Source organism: Gambusia affinis, linkage group LG12 (assembly GCF_019740435.1).
Source record: "Gambusia affinis linkage group LG12, SWU_Gaff_1.0, whole genome shotgun sequence".
Classification (NCBI taxonomy): domain Eukaryota; kingdom Metazoa; phylum Chordata; class Actinopteri; order Cyprinodontiformes; family Poeciliidae; genus Gambusia; species Gambusia affinis.
The window spans coordinates 20,403,740-20,424,455 of NC_057879.1; the positions used below are offsets into that span (position 1 = coordinate 20,403,740).

Genomic DNA, 20,716 nt, shown 5'->3' on the forward strand with positions numbered 1-20,716 from the left:
TCATAATTCATGTCAAACGGAGAGGACACTGTAATTTCCAGCAGAAAAGGCTAAATGACATCAGTTTTCCACGAACACCTCCCCCCCCCCTTCCACCACCACAAACCACCACCAACAGTTAAGATGAAAGTAATCAGTGCAGACAAGAAATTACAAAAACATGCTGTGACCTTTCATGTATGAAGGGGAAAGGCTCTGTATACATTTACAAAATGTGAGAAGACAGTAAAAAAAATTCCCATCACAGAAATTGGAGTGTGACTAATGGGTTGTGAAAGAGCTGGTCTGTAACCTGAACTCCAAAATAATCTTGCTCAAGTCTCCATGGCCAGTAGTGGGGGAGCTGACAAGGGGAATGGAGGGACCACCTGCACATCCTGCAGAGCCAGGCCTGTACTGGCACCACCATTTGTTACGCTCCAGATTCCCATTACTTCAGAGCCAGGCTGGCTGGGAAATCTATCTCCTGGTGTCACGTTTGTCAAACCTCTATGCAAATGGCAAAAGGTGCGAAGAAGACTGAAGGATCACACCCATAAGGATGGCAATGAAGAAATAACATGTTCCCCTGTTGCAAGAGGGTAAAGTTCACTAAAATGTCTGTAACTGACAATACCAACAAAAAGGGATTTTTTTTCTGTAATTCAATTAGAAAAGTTAATCTTGTATATTTTGTAGCTTCACTACACAAAGCTATTGACGCACTCCATGAGTGAGGGTGTGCTACAAGAGCTAATTATTAATTAAATTGGCTGCTAACAGAGAGCTGCAGCCAAGCAATTTAATAGAAAGTTGAGAGGAAGGAAAACCTGTGAAAGAAAATAGTGCTAAAGCAACAGCAGAGTTGAGAGGATTGTAACATAGAGCATATTTAAGAGTTTGGTGCAGATTTACAATGTGTGGATTTCTTTCTTTTTTTTCTTTCTTCCCCTCCAGGGTGTCTTTTTGTGGGCTCTGGTGTCTCTTATTTGAAAGTAGGCTGACAGGAAGGGGGCAGATAGCAGGGGGAAGATATGCCGTAAATGTCGACAGGTCCGGGAATCGAACCCGCGACGGCCGTGTCGAGGACTCAAGGCTTCCAAACGTGGGTCGTGCTATCCCCTACACCACCACAGAACGCCCCAATGTGTGGATTTCTAACGGATGGGTTGTTAGATAGATGGGTGGATAAGAAAGAGATCGACAGATGGACAGACAGATGGATTCAATCAGTTACTTTGTCTAGAAAGTCTGGTTCGTTTGGAAAGGCATGAATGTGGTGTCAAACTGTGATGTTCAGGCCAACATTTGTGTGGAACTACAGGGAGAAATGACTTCTGGGCATTAAAATCTGAAGCTACTTCATTGTCTGCTTAAAAGCTACTTGAATCCATCAAAGTTGCATTACTCTCTTGGATTTTAATACTCTTTTCCTTTCAGCAAATTCTCTTCATGAATCCAGTATTTTTCAAAACATTTAATTTCTTTCTTTTCCCTTCATTGCTAACTATCTGAGCAACCCAATTATTTGACACTACTCCATTTTTATTAACAATTTGTGAAGAAGGAAGCTGAGCTGGTCTTATGACATTTTCATGTTGTTTCCTTTAGCAGTTCTTAGTGTAGCTCTTTATCTCCCTTGTAGGCAAAAAAACCATCTATCATAGCCATTTGTCATACAGGGTATGATAGATACCCATCTATCTATCATGAATAATAAATATTTATTTATTTATATACACATATATATATGTATATATATATAGCGAGAGAGAGAAGGATCAGTTTGTACTGTAAAATGAGCAAAATGTGAAAATCTTTCTGATAGGCCTTGCATCATGATGAAAATGATACAGCCCCAGCCTCTCTGGGTTTTATGCAGAATCTAGGTGGCTTTGTTTTGTGCAACAAAAGATGTTAACTGGGAAACAAAAGGACCACCTCCCAAAAGGCATGAAAAAAAGCCCAGAGTTAATTGAAAGTTCTTTCAATATTAAAAAAAGAAGAAGATCAAGTAACAACGGGGAGAGAAAGAAAAAAAAAAAAGCAGCTTTGAAACCCAGATCAGATCCACGGAGCATTTGGGAGCGGGAGCACACACATCATGAACCAGGAAAATGTCTGTCAGGAGCTGAAACAGACCTTGAAGAGCGTAGAAATTCTATTAGCTGCAACAATGTACGAGCTGCGGTGGGATTTTATAAGAGACGCGACGAAAAGAACAATGAATGTGATAGAAATTAATTTAACTGTAATGATAATCAAATTTGTATGACATTTTTCCATTGAAAGCTTAAACAAGGACCTGGTTTATTACCAAACCGCCATGATATTAACCATATCAAATATCCCAGTAGTAGGACAGGAGTTCATCTGGGAGGCAGGAATACAAACTGCTTAGTTTTGCTTGCTGAACATGTGCAGCTAAATGGAAGTTCTGAGAAAAGGAAAGAAAGAAAGTTAGTCATATGATGTATTTCTGCAGTTTTCCTCTACAGCTCCTAATTAGTTGAGACATTTTGCTTAGTGGCTTGGCATTTTCGCCACAGGGGGCTGAAACAGTAGATTGTATTGGACATGCAAGCAGGAGGGCACAACCTAAAAGGCTGAGTCAGGAGTCCATATCCTTTGCCTGACTGAAACTGTGTAAAACGTCACCTAACAACCAGCAACATATCAGAAATCCAGGCGAAATGTGAATTTAATGTCACGCTATTTTAGGCAAGGTGAGGGAAATCAGTGTTAACTTTACACCATACGAACAAGAGAAATGTGCAGAAACAAGCATTCTTTTAATATTTTATTATTTTATGTCCTGCTTCTTTTTTTTTTCTTTTTTACATCATCACCCCGCCATCACAAGACTAATTTATCAGTGGCAAAGGCCTAAATAGAGATGTTTCATTAGCCCATTGCTGAGACAAACACATTTGATGGATTAAACAGTCAAATATAACAAGATGCTTGAACTGCTGTCCTGGTTGTTAAGGGAGATCAAAGTGGGGCCCGAGGGTTTGGTAAGTGTGGGGAGCGGGATTGGTTCGACAGAGCTCCAAAAGAACAAGTGCTGGACCAGGAAGATATGACATCAGACGTGAGCACTGCATTCCCTTAGGCCTGTTCTTTCAAAACCATCAGCCGTGTCTGCACCAAACGAACTGCAAGGAGAGGAAGGCGCAAACATTCCTTAGGAGAGCGGTTTTAATCGAACAATGAGGAGAAACCCAATACGGTAATGTTGCGTGGTCTTACAGTGGCTGGCTGACGATAGAGAAATCTGTTCATTTAGTCTGCACATTTTCTGCTTAGTGTGAAAAATGTTGCACGTTATATGCAAATTAAGACTCCTACATACGACTAGCAGTTACTGTCACTTTCATCAAAATATATATGCGTTACTAAAATCACAAACCTATTTAAAAATGTGGAACAGAAGTTTCACTAAAAACCCTCTAGTAAAGGTTTTTATTTAAAAAAATTTTTTTTACATATTTGCTAAAAATTATCATTATGTCATGACAGTATAATTTAAGATAAATTATATGTCACAAAAATACAATTCTTCTTGCCTTCTACAGCTAAAAACAAAACCACATAGCTCGGTCAGAAACAACTATCAGAGCCAGAAGGACTGTCTTTGCGCTGTCAGTCACTGTTGTGTACATGCTGCTCACACAATTATGACATCTGGCCTAAACCAGATTATGTGTTGCTTTCTTTGAGTTGAATGGTTGCTACTACAGTCAGATTTTCCAACTGGATACAACCAGCACTGTTATTAGCCACTTTGGTGCCCTAAGCACAAATGTTTTGTCATTGTTCAAGCAGAGCAGATTTAACTGATGTAGCAGTTGAACAAATGATAATGTCTCATGGTCTTTATTGCTTTTGCATTTATCATTTTTCATATTTTTCATTTGTTCAAAGCATTATACGGTCGCAGTGAAATCTAGGTGTAAAAGTATGCTTATCCATGTTATTACAAACGTAGCTTGTCTCATTAAGAAAGGGGCTTCTCAAAAACAGGACAAATACTAATAAGAAAAACATCGTTTGGATACTGAGATTAGTTCTATTCCTGTTATGATTTTGTTTAGTAGATTACCTAGCAGTGTTTTGTAAGTAAAAATTTAAAGTTTGATTTAAACATTATACAAAAGTAAGATAGAACAAATACATAAAATTAAGCAAGTACTATAATAGCTTAAGGGTTTTTCCAACTATATTTCTTCGTCGAAGTCGATGGTTTCCCACTTTATTTTCAGTTTTTAAACATGTGGCAGAAGGTTTTAAAGGTGAGTTTAGTAGTTTCAGCAGATTCCGTAGAGGTTTTCTCTGCTTGATGCCAATGATCTGACCTTTCATAAATAGGCTAACATCTTTTCCACGATCACAGGATGTGTGTTTTGACATGGTTGTTTAAGAAATGAGAATCTCCTCATTGCATTGGTTGGGTTAGATAATTTGTTGTCAGCTGAACGTTGACTGCCTTCAGTAATTATCCAGTAGGAGGCTCAATACCATTTACTTAGTTAAATCAAAGTGGTGACACTTTTTTTGGCTATTTGTGTAAGAAAAAAGAAAATATTTACAACAATATGTAAGACAGAATAACATGGAAACTTGTACAAAGGACAGCAGGAGTGTGAAGTGCCGTCATGCCTCAGTAAACATATAGTTTTTCGAAACTAAGATGAAAAGCTTAAATCTCAATAGTTTAGGACAGTACTCAAAAAGAGCAAATGCTTATTTGGCCCTTTTTATTATTGTTTTACTTTTAAAACTGGAATGATGTTGACATTCTTTGTCCAAGTTTTTCTTTTCTATCGCGGAGTTTTCCCAAAATACTCATCTTAGGTAAAAGAACATCTTGTTCGGTAATCTTCTGCCAACTCGTAAAAATTGTTGCAAAATTTCACTCTGTTACAAACCCTTCAAGAAAGTCTTTGTCCAAAAGAATCATTTAGTGAAAAAGAGCAACTTTGGGATATTGCACCAATTCTGCTGCAGGGAGTGGGAAAATGAGGCCTACTGCATGACGTAAAGATAATTATATGACTGCTCAAAATATAAAGGCTTTTACATGGTAGAAATTGCAACAGCCCTATCTGCAGTATGTTAAGGAGGTGCAGCAGTCTGACAGCTGACAAAGACACAAAAGTGAAAGAGACAAGAGAATAAGAAAGCATTCTGCTGCTTATGTAATGATGTGTAATATTGTAAAATTATAACGCTAAATGCATATAAATAAACCTGGCTTTAGTCTTACCAAAATTTGTGCTCATGGGCACTCTAGCAATATTAAATTAACTCATGTTATGACTAATAAGAATTATGCTGCATTCAGTATATCTTAGAGGTCAAAACTCAGCTCTAGGAATGATGTCAAACCTGAGTTGAGCACATCTTCAACCAAACTGGACAAACAGTGGGATTTGCTACCTGCTACTAGCAATAAAACCCGATAATGCATTCCTCTGCATTTTAGGCATAAAGGGGTGTGCTCACACAAAGAGATTTGTATGGGGTATGATGACACATTCAGTAAATCAGACGAGATACTATACAGAATATTTGGCTCAAAAAACAATAACCGATTTTAGAAATAATTTTTGGGTTTCATAAATTGTATTTTGAATACGGTAATTTATAATCAGTGAGAATAAGTCAGTTCAGCTCTGAATTATTAATATATCTAAGTTTTGTAAACATTACCATCTTCAGCAGCTAATGGTTAGCCATTCATGGTGTGGACAAATGGTTTCAACAGTGCTTTAAAAATGGGAGAAAGCATTTTGCCCACCATTTAAAAAAAAAAAAACCCACAGTTTTCTGTTTGTCATGATGAACCCATCAAACAAATGTGCACACAATGTTACATGCACCAAAGTTATATTGTAGCTGAACTTGGGTACTCTTATTTTGAAGAAGAAAAGGAAGTAACTCTAACCAAAGGTCTATTACATCATATTTATCAAGACATCATTTGATCATCTCTATTTCAAAATCTAAGATAAACAAGAAAATGCGAGAAGATTATGTGACATAAGGTCTTTGAACATTAAAATGCCAAACTATTTCTTAGGGAAGTGTTATGAGTCTAAAAAAATCCAAATAAATTCAAGTGCTTTATGGAGTGTTTTATTTTCAGGTTAGATGGGAAGTAGTTCTTGAGGTACCAACACAATATCTTGCATCTTTTTTTGTACGCCTGCTCATGTCTAATCAATACAGAGCAGAGAATCTATAAAATACACTTTGGGTTTTTTGTGAAGTCACAAAAAGGGACAATTTTCAGATATTTCTTTAATGTTGGGACCACTTTACAAATAAATGAGCATAGAACCCACAACAGTCTAGTCAAACTTGAACAAAATGATTCTACATTTATTACAGAATCTTCGAAACAAAGTTTGTGATCTGTCAAGCCTTTGCTTTATTGGTGAAAAAGATTTAGATTTTCCTCAAAAATGTAAATATGAACTCAAAATACTGCCATCTCGTCTCATGAGATACATCGTTATGTATGCTTTTATCAATATGAAAAATTAGGTTTATCTTGTCCTATTCTCTTTTAGCAGAAACACCTCCACTAAATATGTTACAAAAACATAAGCTGTAGTGGAAACATCAGCTGTGAATCTGGCGGCGAATTTGACCTTCTAAACATTTTTTGTAATGTCCTTAAATCCACAAAGGAATGCATGAACATATGTGAGAAAAAAATATATTACCACCGACCTTGTGCAAAGTGTGACCAATCCATTCAACTTCCTCTTGAAAAACAAGACTGGAGTGGAAAGAATTAGCATCTGCTGTATCCCACCCTTTTGTTATATGTGTGGACCACTCGGAGGACATATGATATCACACGCGCTCCGTTTCTGAGAGACACAAACAAGAAAGGCAAGAAAAGAGAGGAAGTCGTGAGAGAGGGGAGGAGACGGAGGCTTTTGTCCCCGCATTTCTCACGGTTGGCATCGGAAACAGTCAGATGCCGTCAATCAAAAGTGAAGCCTAGAGAATGGGCTGGCCTATTTGTCTAATGAAAAGGTCAAAGGGTGGGAGGTGGGAGTATAGGGGGCAGTCTCCACTGAGCAAAGCAGAGCATTGCTCAGACTGCCATGAGGGACCACCAAAGGGACGATATAATGTTTTAATTTAAGCTGAGCGAAGAATTATTTTGATTACACATAGTGACACCCGCTTTCATGTAATGATCTGTGCTTTCATCTGGCCACTCATTGCTATTACTTTGCCTGATTGCTGCCTTTTGTCATGCATATGTGCACTTGTAAGCGATTAGAAAGGCAGACAAAGGCAGAGAAATTTATGTTCCCCTGGAGTGTTGTACCTGGGGAAATCAAGGTTCTCTAATCCACCACATCAAATTACAGAAACAATGTTTCTCTTTTCCGACACAGTGAAGAAATCAGCTTAGTGGAGACGGCTGAGTATAACTGCTTTACCTGCAATCCTAACTATGGTTACGAACATCACACAGATGTCTTTTGTTCTTGCTCTTTGTTTTTTTTTGGTCACACTTCCATATGTCAGATCAAATAAAGTTTATTCTTAAAGATGACTGACTTAAAGTCAGTACAAAACCGTTTTCAAATAATTTTTTATTTATTGGGAAGGAAAGCCTGTCTAAACCAACGGGTCTGTATCTGACCAAATAAAATAACACGAGATGCTGCCATCAGGAAGTGTTTATAAAAATTTCGAAAAATTTTGAGGAAGCATATATATATATATAGCTAAATATAGATATATACTTTTTATATACTATATTCGGTATATATATATATATATATATATATATATATATATATATATATATTTGAATTATGACCCCTAACATTTGGTGCGTTAAGATCTCCTAGATGAGTTATGAGTGAATTCCTGGAGTAATTTTGGTCGGCCAGTCACTACTGGAATGGTTCATTACTGTTGTATGTCACTGTGATTGACAGGATTCCTCAATCCTTGGGAAGAATAAGCAAGCCATTTTCAGACTGATTACGTTCACTTGTCCCGCAAGTTCTTTAAACTAGTGCTATGGGGAATGGGTGGAAGACACAGAGAGTCATGTAATTCAGCGTAGTGAAAAAATGTGAATTTTGGATGATATGTCCACTTTGACTTCTGCTGACATCAGACCAGAAAACCTTCTTCCACTGTTTCCTGTTTTGTTAAAAACAAAAACAGTTTTTAGCGGTTTTTGTTGAAAACTGCCAGTAGTTCAAATTACTTCTGACTTCTTGCCATTCATAAAACCCAAATTTGTGGAATCACAGCAAATAGTGTTCATGTAAACATTATCCTCTCAACCTGAGCTGTGAAACTCTGAAGCTCCTCCCCAGGTTTGCAATGCAATCACAGTTGAATAAGAAACAGCAGAGTAAATTCTTTCTAACATCTTCCTGCTGATGAAAAACAGACTTGCAGCTGCATTTTGGAGAGCCCTAACCTTCATAGAAAACAATCTGCCATGTTGATTTCAGCAGATGAAACCAGATCATCCTGCCACTGCCCTCTGTTTATAGTGGCTGCAGCCATTTACTCTGGTAAAACGTATATGTTACTTGAAGCAACCGTGTCAGATTTCTGTCAAAAAATGTTGTAGAAAGCGTCTGGGGGGTAATTCACATGGCACCAAAATATTCAGCTGCCAGTGGATAAACAGAATGCTGTCCAGGTGGGAAAACTCGTGTCACTTTGTGTAGTTGTGTAAATGCATGATGTGGAGTCAACAACTTTGTATTCAGACACAAAACCTCTTATTATTATTATTATTTTTTTTTTTTACATAGACCTAGAGAAGTAATTCTAACTAGATAAGTAGGTGTTTCTGGGTAAACCAAATTAAACAAAAGGGTAAAATCTCAGCAGTCAGTTTCAAAATCAAACTCAAGTCCACTGGGGGAAAGTCCCACAGTCTGAATGAGCCCCAACTGGCGCCTCGGCTTCTATCACTCAGGAGATGCTGGGTAATTGAAGGCTAAGTGGTTGAAGTGAATCAGATGACTGGCTTTATAGTAAAAGGCAGAAGTTACTCAAAAGTATGAGACTCTGAAAATGCTTGAGATTTCAGGAAGGTCAATAAAGAGGAAATTGAATGACTCAAGTATGACAATTAAAATTTGGTTTTCCTCAACCAGTTTAATCTGATGCTCTCTTGACTATACTTTGTGAAAAAGCCTTGGAATGTTAAAAGGGTGTATTGAAAACAACATTTATGAAAATATTGAAGACAATGATTGTTTCTTTGATAGATGTTTCTTTGGTTGAAAAGCAACTGCAGCATAGTGAAAGTTAAAAAAAAATCTGCACCCAAAAGCTTAGTTCAAGTCATAGCTGGATTCAGAAATATGATGGTTGCATGATGGTAGAAATTCAGAGATTACAGTTACTGAGCCTTTAAAATGACTGGCAGTCTCAGCTTGCATTGCTGTAAGTTATACCTCTGAATGCACAGAACTGGAACCTTCAGCTATTTCTCATTCATTCTCAGATTTGGGCACCTTTTAGGATTTGAGCCAATCCATATTTGTCTTCAAATGTTCTCAAGTGTCTGATGTTATACTACAAAGACACTAAGACATACAAAATAACAAGATGCTTATAGACACAGTTGTTCTGAATTAAATAGAAAAATAGGAACTGCATGAAAACATATCTTCCTATGACTGCAATGAAAATAGAAAAATTCGATTCTTATTTCCATAGTAACAACTTGCACACAAAAGTTAGCAAAATCTAATTTCTCAATGCAGTATATTTCACAACAATTAGACCTTGAAAGTCCTCCAAAAATAAAGTATAATTCATTCAGCCTTCCTATTATCTGCTCTCTACTTATAAGTGTGACCTACAGATTCTTACATTTAAAAACGAAGATTTATGAGTTTCAGTCTTCTCAAGCTAAAAATCGGTTGATTTTTCACTTGACACATCTCGAAGACACTGCACTTCTCGGTCCATCTCTGACTTTCACCAATTGAGTTGAACTGTGGGCATTCTTTACTAAAGATGTGACTCATTTTATCACCTACTATGCAACACGGATGCATTCATGGATGTGTTCTGCATTGCAATGTTTGATTTAATTCATCTTCAAGGCCAGAGGAAAACATTCAAATCTAGTACTTTTCAAACAACTCATGAAGACCAAAAATAAAGTCCAAGGTTTAAGCAGCTCTGATTATAATAACTTGGCCACTCTACAGAAAAACAGATGATTGAACTTCCCCTGATTGCTCCACGGCTTGAGTAAATTTTCATAAAATGAAGAATGGAGAGAGGGAGGTAGAAAAAAAAAATTCCATAAGACTATAAATAGAACCAACAGAACATGTACTAGGTTTGCATAATCACCATTTTCTTTACAAAACTCATAAGGCCGACTTCTGCAGGTAGAGGAAGTTCCACGCGCCGCGCGTGCCACCTTATTTGGCGTCACAATTGATTACAACATCTGTGCAATGACTAATGCTGTTGCCATAGCGACACCTCTGATTGATGGCTTTGTTAAGAGGAATAGTTACACATCATTAAACTTTTGTAATAGTGCATGGCAGTCATCTCAATAACTGGGAATAAAGCAATTACCAAGTCATTAAAAAGGGAATAGAATAATACAACACACTGCACACTATTATGAGTGACATGCCTCCAGATCAGGCTCTGTTACGATTTTCCTAACATATAAAACATATCTTTGTGTTCCCATTCAGGGTCACATTAAGGTAGACTTACATTTGGCTTAAATATATTCTCACATTAGGCATCCGATTTAAAGTTATTCCGTTTCTCATGAATGGGGAAGAAAAGTACAGTCATTTTCTCATCCTGTATCACCTTCATTTTACATCACAGATGCTCTAATAGTGTCAACTTGAATTTAAATTTCCATTGGGACTACATTTGGTTGCATCTTGATGATAATTTGATGTCTAAATCAAGAAACTTTGTTCAAAGGAAAACCATGCCGCTCTGTACCAGTAAGCCAGAGGCAGTGTAAAGCAGTGCTGGCAATGATTGAGAGAACTCGAAATTCAAATGAGAGAGCGAGAGGAGATGGAGCGAAACAGATGTGCTGTTGTTTCAGAGAGGGTAGCATGGTGCACACTGTAAGCACACGCAACATACACACCGCGGCACACACAAAGCTATATACACGTGCATACACAGGAGTGCCACTCAATCATCCCAGTTGAGGGCCAATCCATCTATTGCTGGTTGACTGAGATCCAATCACCATTCCCAACAGGGCCACAATGAAAGAACGGCAGACGGCCTGTGAAGAAGCCCACTCTCTCACAGCAGATTGATGGAACAAATCTTTGGGCAGTTCATGAGGCATTCCATATCAAGGCAAACATACTGATAAAAACATAAAAAACAGGCTTCTGACCTTACCTCACTGCTTATGCATTGCAAACAAAGTATTTCAACAGTTTAACCATAAGAAGCTTATCGAAATGCATCAAATATTTTATGATTTGCTTCTCCCCAGGGCTCAACACCAACCTGAGTGTTTCCTGGTGATAAAACATCAAATCCAGAATGTTCTCTAACACCCAAACAACTTTAAATGTGCCTTTAAAAAAGAAAGACAAGTGAAAACATCTAGGAACAATCTGTTAAAAGATAAATAAAATGAGTGTATTTTTTTGAGTATTTTCTTTTGTTTGTGTTATAATCCTGATAAGTAAAACAACAGAATCTGTCTTAGTACCATGAGATCAGGCCATAAAAAATGGCAATCAGTATTGACCAGGAAAACCCTAATTTTGACACCTACTTGGAAATTCACGTTTAGCATTTCTAACTGTAAACATAAGTGTCTGAGATACATCGCCAGAGAATATTTGCCAATCGACACATTCCAAGACAGACAAAGGTGTGCAGATTTGAAAAAAATGAATCTTGGAAACCTTTTTTGTAATTCATCTAGACTGTTATTTGTTTGGGTCTTGCACATTCCTGAAATAGCGTTGTGAATGGATCACATTTTTGTCCCACAATAGCAACATCCACATTGAACAGTGTAGTGCCTGATGACATGCTTTAGTATGGGGAGGTCATTTAAAAAACAACAACATTTCTTTAAGTCTAATTATGATGGACAGGTGTCTTAATGAATAAAATTCTCATGACAGAACCTGAAGTAATGTTTCAGCTTATACAAACTATCAGACCAAATAATTTTTGACTTGCCAGATTAATACTTTCATGAATTAATCAGGTAGGTTATATTGGCTGTTTTACTGAGCAAGATGGAGCCCGTAGGGGAAAGTCCCCAGGAAAATCCCAAAGTGTTACTCTAACTGGCCCTGAATTATTTAAAATGCACTATTTTAAACACCAAGATTTTAATTGCGCCTTGCTGCAAATTTTGTAGTAATGACTCGGCCACATAACTTAACCAAAAGCATTTCTGTAAGTCTAATCACTAGCAAGATGGGAAAATACAGAGAATGGCTATTCTTACACTTTCGTGTTGCCAGTGCATTAATGAGTCCTAATGTGGGAGTGCGAGAAAGCTGCTAAGCAGACAAATATACGAGGTGCTGCTGGCTAAGCTTACAGTATACAGTCTGTGTTTGCTGTCATTTTCCTTCAAAATTTTAACCAGATACATCTGCTGCACACACTAATTGTTGGCACATGGTGCAGCAATCTCTGGCTTTAATTTTGCTTTTGGTTACGAAGTGAATCAAAAGCCACACAGTTTCTCTTTGTGTCAAATTTGATTAACGGCACGATGTTAAATCTGCTCATAGCAACGCTCTGACAAACTCTGAGGTGGCACACGGTGAGGCTGTCAGAACAAATTTCAATATTCAAATTTGACCCTACTGCGAAAAATGTCTTTGAAATTAAACCATCTCACGAAACCCATTAGATCGCTTGTGTTATTTTGTGAACATGAGAATCTCAATCCGCTCTACCGCGATCTGGCAGCCATTTCTGACAAGTGATGGGAAACTTCAATTCTCATGTGTGACAGGCAAAGATTAGAAGAAAAAACTCCAACCCCTGAAGAAAATTAACACTGAAAGGCAATTTTATTAAATGGTGTCCATTAGGAAAAGACTAAACGGTGAGTCTTCCAGCAGAATTCCTACATATAATTATGTAAAAACTCTAAGGTATTCCACAATCAAATTCCCCAAGTTTGATTTCTTTATATTAATTTTGATGACATAAAATAAGATTCAACTGTTAATTTATCATTATTTATAGTAGGCTTTATGTTTGGAACCTGGACAACCAGAAACTGCAAAGATGGAGGGAAAAGAACAAAAACAAAAAAGAAGGGGAAGATAAAGAAGAAAAAATGTTGGACACAAGAACATAAAGAAACAACAAAATGATGGAAAAAAGGCAACAAAAACGGGAAAGGTGGAAGAATATGAGACAAGGAAGGAAAGAAAGGCAAACAGTGGAAAAATAAAAGCAAAAGCAAGAAAAAAAAACATGGAAGGAAGGTACCAAAGAGGAAATTATGCAAAGAAGAAAACAAAGCAGAGCAGGTGGTGGAATAAAGAAATTAAGGACAAAGAAAGAAGGACACAATAGAGAAAATGAAACATATGAAACAGGAAGAGGAAAAAAAAAGAAGTGAAAGACAGAACAAAGGTGAAAAATAATTATGGAGGGAATGGATAAAAGAAAAAAGAACACAAGGAAGAAAGGATATGAGAGACAAGAAAGGAAAAGAGAAAGGAAAGACATACTGAAGGACAGGAGGAATAAAAAGTCTGGAAAGGTGAGTACTTTCTTTATACTTATTTAAATTTATTTATACTCATCCAGACCAGGAAAATACTAATTCCAAAAGGAGACCCTGAACATGTAAAATCTAACATAATCAACAACTTGTTCCAAGGAGGTATCATCTACAAGAAGTGTAAATTATGGCATAAACTTCATTAGCAAAACATTTATGAACAGAATATGATAAAAAACCTGTACAGTGCAGTTTAAGATCCCATCTTCCTTTTTCATTTACCATCCTATAACATCCTATGTTTCAGTAATTAAGTTTATTAAATTTCTGCATAAATTCAATTACTGCCTCAATGGCTGACAAACAGTGATTGATACAATGCTTGATGCAATCTTATGAGCAATTTGAACAAAAGATTTCCGTCTCCTTGAACTCACTGTTGCTTCAGGCTTGAGAGAAAATGGAGGTTAAGGCTGAGAGAGGATTTTCAGGCAGCTGTCGCAACAAGCATCATGCCAAGCAGCTCTTTTGATCAGGATAGAGGTAAGTTATAAATGACAAAGCAAATGCTTTGGCAATGCATGCGTTCCAACAACAAAGTGAGCTTCCATCAGACAGTATTTGTGTAATTTGAGATAATACTCTAATCACATTAATTTAGAAACAAAAAGGCTAAATTTGCTCTACAGTTTTATTGAGTTTTATGTTGCCCATTGTATGCTGAGCATAATGTCATCCTTTAATGTTTAACCCATATTTAACACAAATCAGAATCTGTTTTATTGATATAACCAAACAAATAATCATGGCACAAAACAAATATGATGGTCATCTGGTTCAGAAGTATCTCTTAGGGCAGTACCTGCACAGGGCAATCAGCTGGTGACCAGAAATAAGCAACTTGTTTGCTTTATCAACCCTGACAGGCAATAAGCCCATTGGAAACAAAAATCCAATCATTTTTCATTTGCAGTACACCTTAGTTACCATGTCACACTGACAACACTCTTTGGTGTGGACACATTGACTAAGTTTTGAAAATGAAGTTAGATTACGGACAAAAAGGTATTAGACATTATCAAAATAGAAAACAATTTTCTAACATGAAGGCAGTGAGAAAGAGAGCAACAATTTCAGATGAGAACAGGAAGGCTGTGCAGACTACAGAAAATGGTTTTACCTTTTTGAGATTGTATCCTTAAAATATTCTGGAACATGCTGGGTATAGAAATCTCAGAGTTAAACTGAGGGAATACACTCGAAACTGCTCTTTTAGTAATGCTAGCCATGCTAATTATGCTAATTTCAGGAGGAAAAAAACTGTTCAAATTGTAAACACTGTAATCACTTAGACCTTGTTTAAAATAAATTAAACTCTGTTTTAGAGTACCTGCTCCCTGCGGCATACATTGTGACATTGCATCTTTTACTAATGTTAAAGAGTCAATGCCCAAGGCAGGGAGGCTAGGAAAGATTTGCTTTGATGCTGTTCTCATCAGAATCCTTAATTAAAAGTCTCTTAAAAGATATCAACAAGTCAATCCATATTATTTCTGCACATTTTTGCAAAATAATTAATTTATTTCCACCATTTTACTTGTTAACTCTTTGACTTAGTAAAGGCCTTTATGTATACAACTGCTTTTATCTGAATCACTTCTCAGGAGATATGAAGCAGTTTCAAAGAGCTCTAAGTGTAACAACAACAATGCCTGTAACTAGCTGTCAGTATTTAGACAGAAAAGGATTAAATAGGTGATTTAAAGCAAGCAAAAGAAAGCCCAGAACACTGAGAAAATATTAAGACCATAAAGTTTATCTGGCCAACTGGCTTTGGGTGAAAGGACAATAGTTATTGTCATACCCTGCCAGTGGGTCTAATCCTTATAATGAAGATTAATAACATCTACAGAGGCTAGGATACTATAATATTTGCCCCACTCCTCAGGCAAAACTGCCATTTACTGTACCTTTCCTGGCTTACTAGACTGGCAGTGGCAATATAACTCCCCATCTTCCCTGCCTGTTTATTGACATGTGCTAGAGGATCCAATCTTGTGCATACACGCTCACTGCCCCTACTGTGTGTCAGCCTCAGACACAAACATCTCGTAGGCCTGTTAAACAGCACAGTCAAATGGCAGACATACTGTTGCTCTTGATAATGCGAGGCTGCACATTCCCATATTAGAGTGGTGCACCAGAGGGAAGCGGAGCCTTAGGATAGGCTCCCCTGCTGAGCTCCGGTCCTGCGGCTGCAGCGGCGCTCATTAGGATTCAACAAGAACCCTGAAGAGTCAGTTGGCTCCTTTGCTTAATGCTAGCAAAAATCTTGATGTGTTCTAAAACAAACAAACAAACAAAAACAAAAAAAAGGGAGTAGTAGAGATGATAATAAATTTAATCTAATAGGAAAAGAATAAAACTTGTAATTTTTTTTCCCCCTCTAACTGTCCACTGCTTCTCCTAGATACTTTTTCTTCATGTGTATTTTATATCTTTTTTATTTTTGGATTGTAGAACATTTGCAGACTTGCATAACCCTCTTGCCCCAATTTACCTATAACACCTCCAATCTGTTCTTTTGTTTGCCAGTTGCAAGCTAAACCAGTCATGGATAACATAAGAATTACTACCCTAGCACTATTTTGGTTCCTGTTTGCTGCCAAAACAGCTCTAGCCTGTCAAGACATGGGTGCTGCTAGAACCTACGGAGATGTTAGTGGCAAATCCTTTACATTGGTGGTGTCCAGAATTTAGCTATATAAAGTTAAACATACAAAAAATGGAAATAATGTATATGCATAAAATAATTTAAATTAAAAAATTGATAGATTTTAAATAAAAAAGGAGTCAGCAAATCCTAAATGTATTTGAGCTTTTAACAGAACAGCATACAATTTTCATATATTATTTTGGGTCAATTATTCTGGATTTTTTTGGTTAAGAATTTTTTTTTGTGTATTCTCAGCAACAAGAACCAGATACAGGTCACTCTTTGGTCAACATGCTTGCTGTATTAAGCAATGTTTAAAGAAACAGTCACAACTGGCTTCTGAGCCACACCTCAGGCTCTTTCTGCTTTAGATTCAGTAAGTTGTGAGGTGTGATATCCATGGATCGAACATGTTTGTAAAGCACATCTCACGGATGCTCGATGGTTTGAGATCTTGGGTATTTGGCGGTCAAGTCAACAACTCAAACTCACTTCTGTGCTCCTAAAGCCATCTATAGATCATCTATAAGTATTTACATCAAGTAATTATTTCTGTTGGCTAAATACCAGAATCAGAGAACCAACCTCTATTGTCATTGTACAGAATTACAACAAAATTTGTTTCAGTGCAGCCCATCCAAAAGACAAAAACACAACTTAAGACATGTAGACAGGTGGCTGAAGCATCATAAAAAGCCAAATTATATTATGTGCAAATGAATTTGTGGACAAAAACTTTTCTTTTTGGAGCCTGGAATCTCCAAAAAGAAATCTACAGATAGAATCTGGAATCTACAGATAGGATCATGAGAATAGAACAATATGTGGAAATACTCATGCACAATGCCAAGATATCAGCCAGGAAGTTGAAGCTTGGGTGCAAATAGCTCCTCTAAATGGACAACACTGTGTATACTGTAAAATTTTTTACAAAGAGGCTTAAAGGAAAATGATCGCTCATTTCACCTGTTGGGCGTCATAATATTATGCCTTGAATTCAGATGCCAGAAAAACAATCTCCTGTCTGCTTTGGTTTGTCCTTATCAGCCAGAAACATCAATCCAATGACTCCTATCCTTTCCGGGATGCAAACACAGAACAGATCCGCTTCTCTCTATCCTTGAAATTCAGCCCTAGATTTTGAAATGGCTAAATGGCAAAGATGACGCAGTGTCATCATGCAGCCGAGACATTTTGCAATTCAAACCAGTCACACTTGTTGTTGATATTTAGGTTGTCACACATCTAAAGCCACATAGCTACTATTTATCAGCCCAGATGGACTGACATATTATTGACAAACATTTACTTGCACTTACGCACATCTCTGTGCGTAATAAAAATTCCTACAGATGAAAAGCCTGAGGGAAGGGAGATAATTAGAACCCTACAGATGAGAAGTTGAAAGGCTTGCCTTTCCTTAAAGCTTCACAGTAAAAAACAAATCCATTGATCTGACAAACCCAATTAAGATAGGAATGCATATTACAGCATGATTACAAAATAAACGCAAGCGGTTTGTTCGCCTAATTTAGTCTGATCAAGGTCAATCAATGGTGTGATCCCTCGCAGATTTCAAATTGAGGGACTGCTCATCTCCTACCAACACAGGTCAAGCCATCTCTAATCAATAGGCATATCTCTCCGCTTAAAGACAGGCTCATTGCAATGCGCCAGAGGTTCGCAGGCGGAAGTACACACAGTCCTTGACCATGATATGCTGCTTAAAATGTAAATGAGTCTCTGAATAATGGCACAAGTCAGCAATGAATATGCAGACGACCACAAATTATTTTTGCCTATCTTATAAATCATCCTCCGTTTGCTGGCATTTCAGAAAAGCTTCTATTGTTTATTCTGAACTAAAATCACTTTAAAGCCTTTTACTCCACTGCCAAGAAAATTCTACTGTCAATTAGGGTTTTATTTTGTTTGTTTCATTTAAATTGGGACTTGAATTTTACTTGGGAGAATTAAACACAAATACAACAGAGTATTTATTTCTTGTTTGGAGAGACAAGTACATTTTTCAAAGGTAACATGAACTAGACTGCACATTTACAGAGCCTTCTAAAGTGTGCAAGATTATTTCCTTTGCTCAATTCTAAAAACACAACTCGAAGTGGAGTTTATCTGCAAGATAATGCAAAGCTGGACTACTTTGAAATGCTTAAATATCAAATCAGTCCAGCCTCAACAACCTCACAACAGAGACATCTGTCCAAATAAAGGACTTGTTGACTAAGTACTGGAGCTTTTTGAGCAACTGTTCCCAGGTGCTGTAAGGTAACAAAAAACATCTGCTTCTGCCAGATTCAGGTCTGATCCACCTCTAGGGCTTACAGGATCAGAAAACAAACCTGCATCCTTATGATGGCCAGCAAATTCTACCACCTAACCTGAAGCCTTGTAAACAATAACAATTGTAAAGATTAACAGACTGAAATCAATACAATAAACAATCCAGTTCAGTGTGTTTGTTTCCACCCAGCCCAACTGTTAATCCAACAGAAAAAAAGGGTTGTGTTGTATTAACGGCTACAGTAACATTACAATCAATAGTTTTCAAATCAAGGGTGTCACACTACTGGATATCTGCCTTAAATTTTAGTGCCAAATACTTTGCTGATTATGATGCAGCAGTGACTTGATTATGACACAATTCAATCTCATTCTATACTATGCAGACTCTCTGTCTGCATTGGTGAAGATTTACTCATCTCACATTCTACATGGTAAAATTACTTCTAGTCAGAAGAAAGAAACATCATGGTTGAGCCCCAGATTATTAGTGGATTTTTAAATATATAAAATATCTAAAAATGATTCAGCGACATTAGAACATAAGTAACATACCCGGGATTCACACAGCAGAACTCTGGGAGATCCCAACAGACATCTACTATCTGTAGGAGGAGGAAATCAAAAGGGACACAGACACTGAAAATAAATAACAGGGCTTCATAAGTCACAAAAACATGTGCTGCTAACTTGTCAGACTTACTTAAAGTCATGAGTGTACTGTAGAGATGAATTAGATTAGATTTTATTAACAGATTTGATTCAACTCAACATCAAAAAACCAGTCCAAGATCAAAATGACCTGCACTAGATCAGAACATTTCCTGAAATTGCCCACCATCAAGTCTTTCAAATCTATTCATGATACACTTTTCTACCAGCTTACTGTGTAAAAGAGCATTTCAGCTATGCATTATAGGGACATCAACATCTGCGTCCACTTTCTTTACACATTTACATTCGATATTTGCGATTATTGGCTATCATCCAAAGGTAGACCTCAGGATTAAGCAATCTGAATGTTTATTATTTTAATAATTATTGTTTCAGCTAAAATCATTGCAACTATGTTCCCTCAAGCTGGATGTGTCTTTGATATATGTTTAGTTTTGCTGCTTTAGCAGATAAATTATGCCAGAACATTACTTTCAGGTCAAAGTGAGTCAGTTTTGTACAAGCATAAAAAAGCTCAAATATATGACCTAAAAATGAAATTTCATTTCATTTTCTGCCTAGTAATAAAGTCATTGCTACTGCCTAACTCTATTCTATACATAAAGCATAGTATGAAACAACACCACTGTGAAAAGAAAAGCCTAAAGTGCTTAAAACAGCTGTAGAGGCTGCTGAAATATTGCATTAGGCTTTCTTGAATCAAAGATGGATGATCTTTTTAAGCCTGTAAAAAAAAAAGAAAAGAGCGAAAACTTAGACAGCTCTCTTCATTATCACTGGATCAGACTCCCAGGAGGTCCTGCTTTTCTCTTCAAACCCCACCCAAAAGGCTTTGTAGGGATGGCTACGCGTTAGCTCTTCCCTCTATTTTATAACAAGTACCGGTAATCTAAAGTACAATTATTAAACTATTTAATCCAATTACATGTTTAGCAAAATTACATGAAATTTTTCAGGCATTTGATTACAAAATAACGAATCAACTGGACTCTTTTCTTTTTAGTTATTAGCCCTACATCGATTTTTCTCTAGTCGACTTCACTTGAAGGTGAAGCTGCAAACAGTTTCTACAAGTGAAAATTAGCAAGTCAAACAATATTTGGAAAAAGACGGTCAACAGCGAGTGCTCTCAAGAGAAAATGTTTGAATCTGAAACCTGTTTGCAATTGATTTTTTTTTTATATTCAAGCAGCATCACGACATTACAAGTCCTAATTAGTGGTCTGTGTAGAAAAACCCCAACAGCAATAAGGGAATGAACAGAGCTCCAGCTGGAAGAGGCACAAAGCAATCCACAAATCTGG

The 20,716-nt window shown here is 37.0% G+C and overlaps 1 protein-coding gene across 4 annotated transcripts in view; it reads right to left on the reverse strand.

The window, feature by feature from the left end:
* The window catches only part of LOC122841847 (receptor-type tyrosine-protein phosphatase F-like), a 239,707-nt gene that overhangs the window by 195,247 nt on the left and 23,744 nt on the right, over nucleotides 1-20,716 (reverse strand). For 3 of the 4 annotated variants that reach the window (XM_044135464.1, XM_044135463.1, XM_044135467.1), the window contains one exon: nucleotides 6,721-6,863. The exons of the other annotated variant lie outside the window; for it this stretch is intronic. The gene's annotated coding sequence lies outside the window, so the exon portion shown is untranslated. The remainder of the gene's footprint in view (nucleotides 1-6,720; nucleotides 6,864-20,716) is intronic. 4 annotated transcript variants of the gene reach the window in all.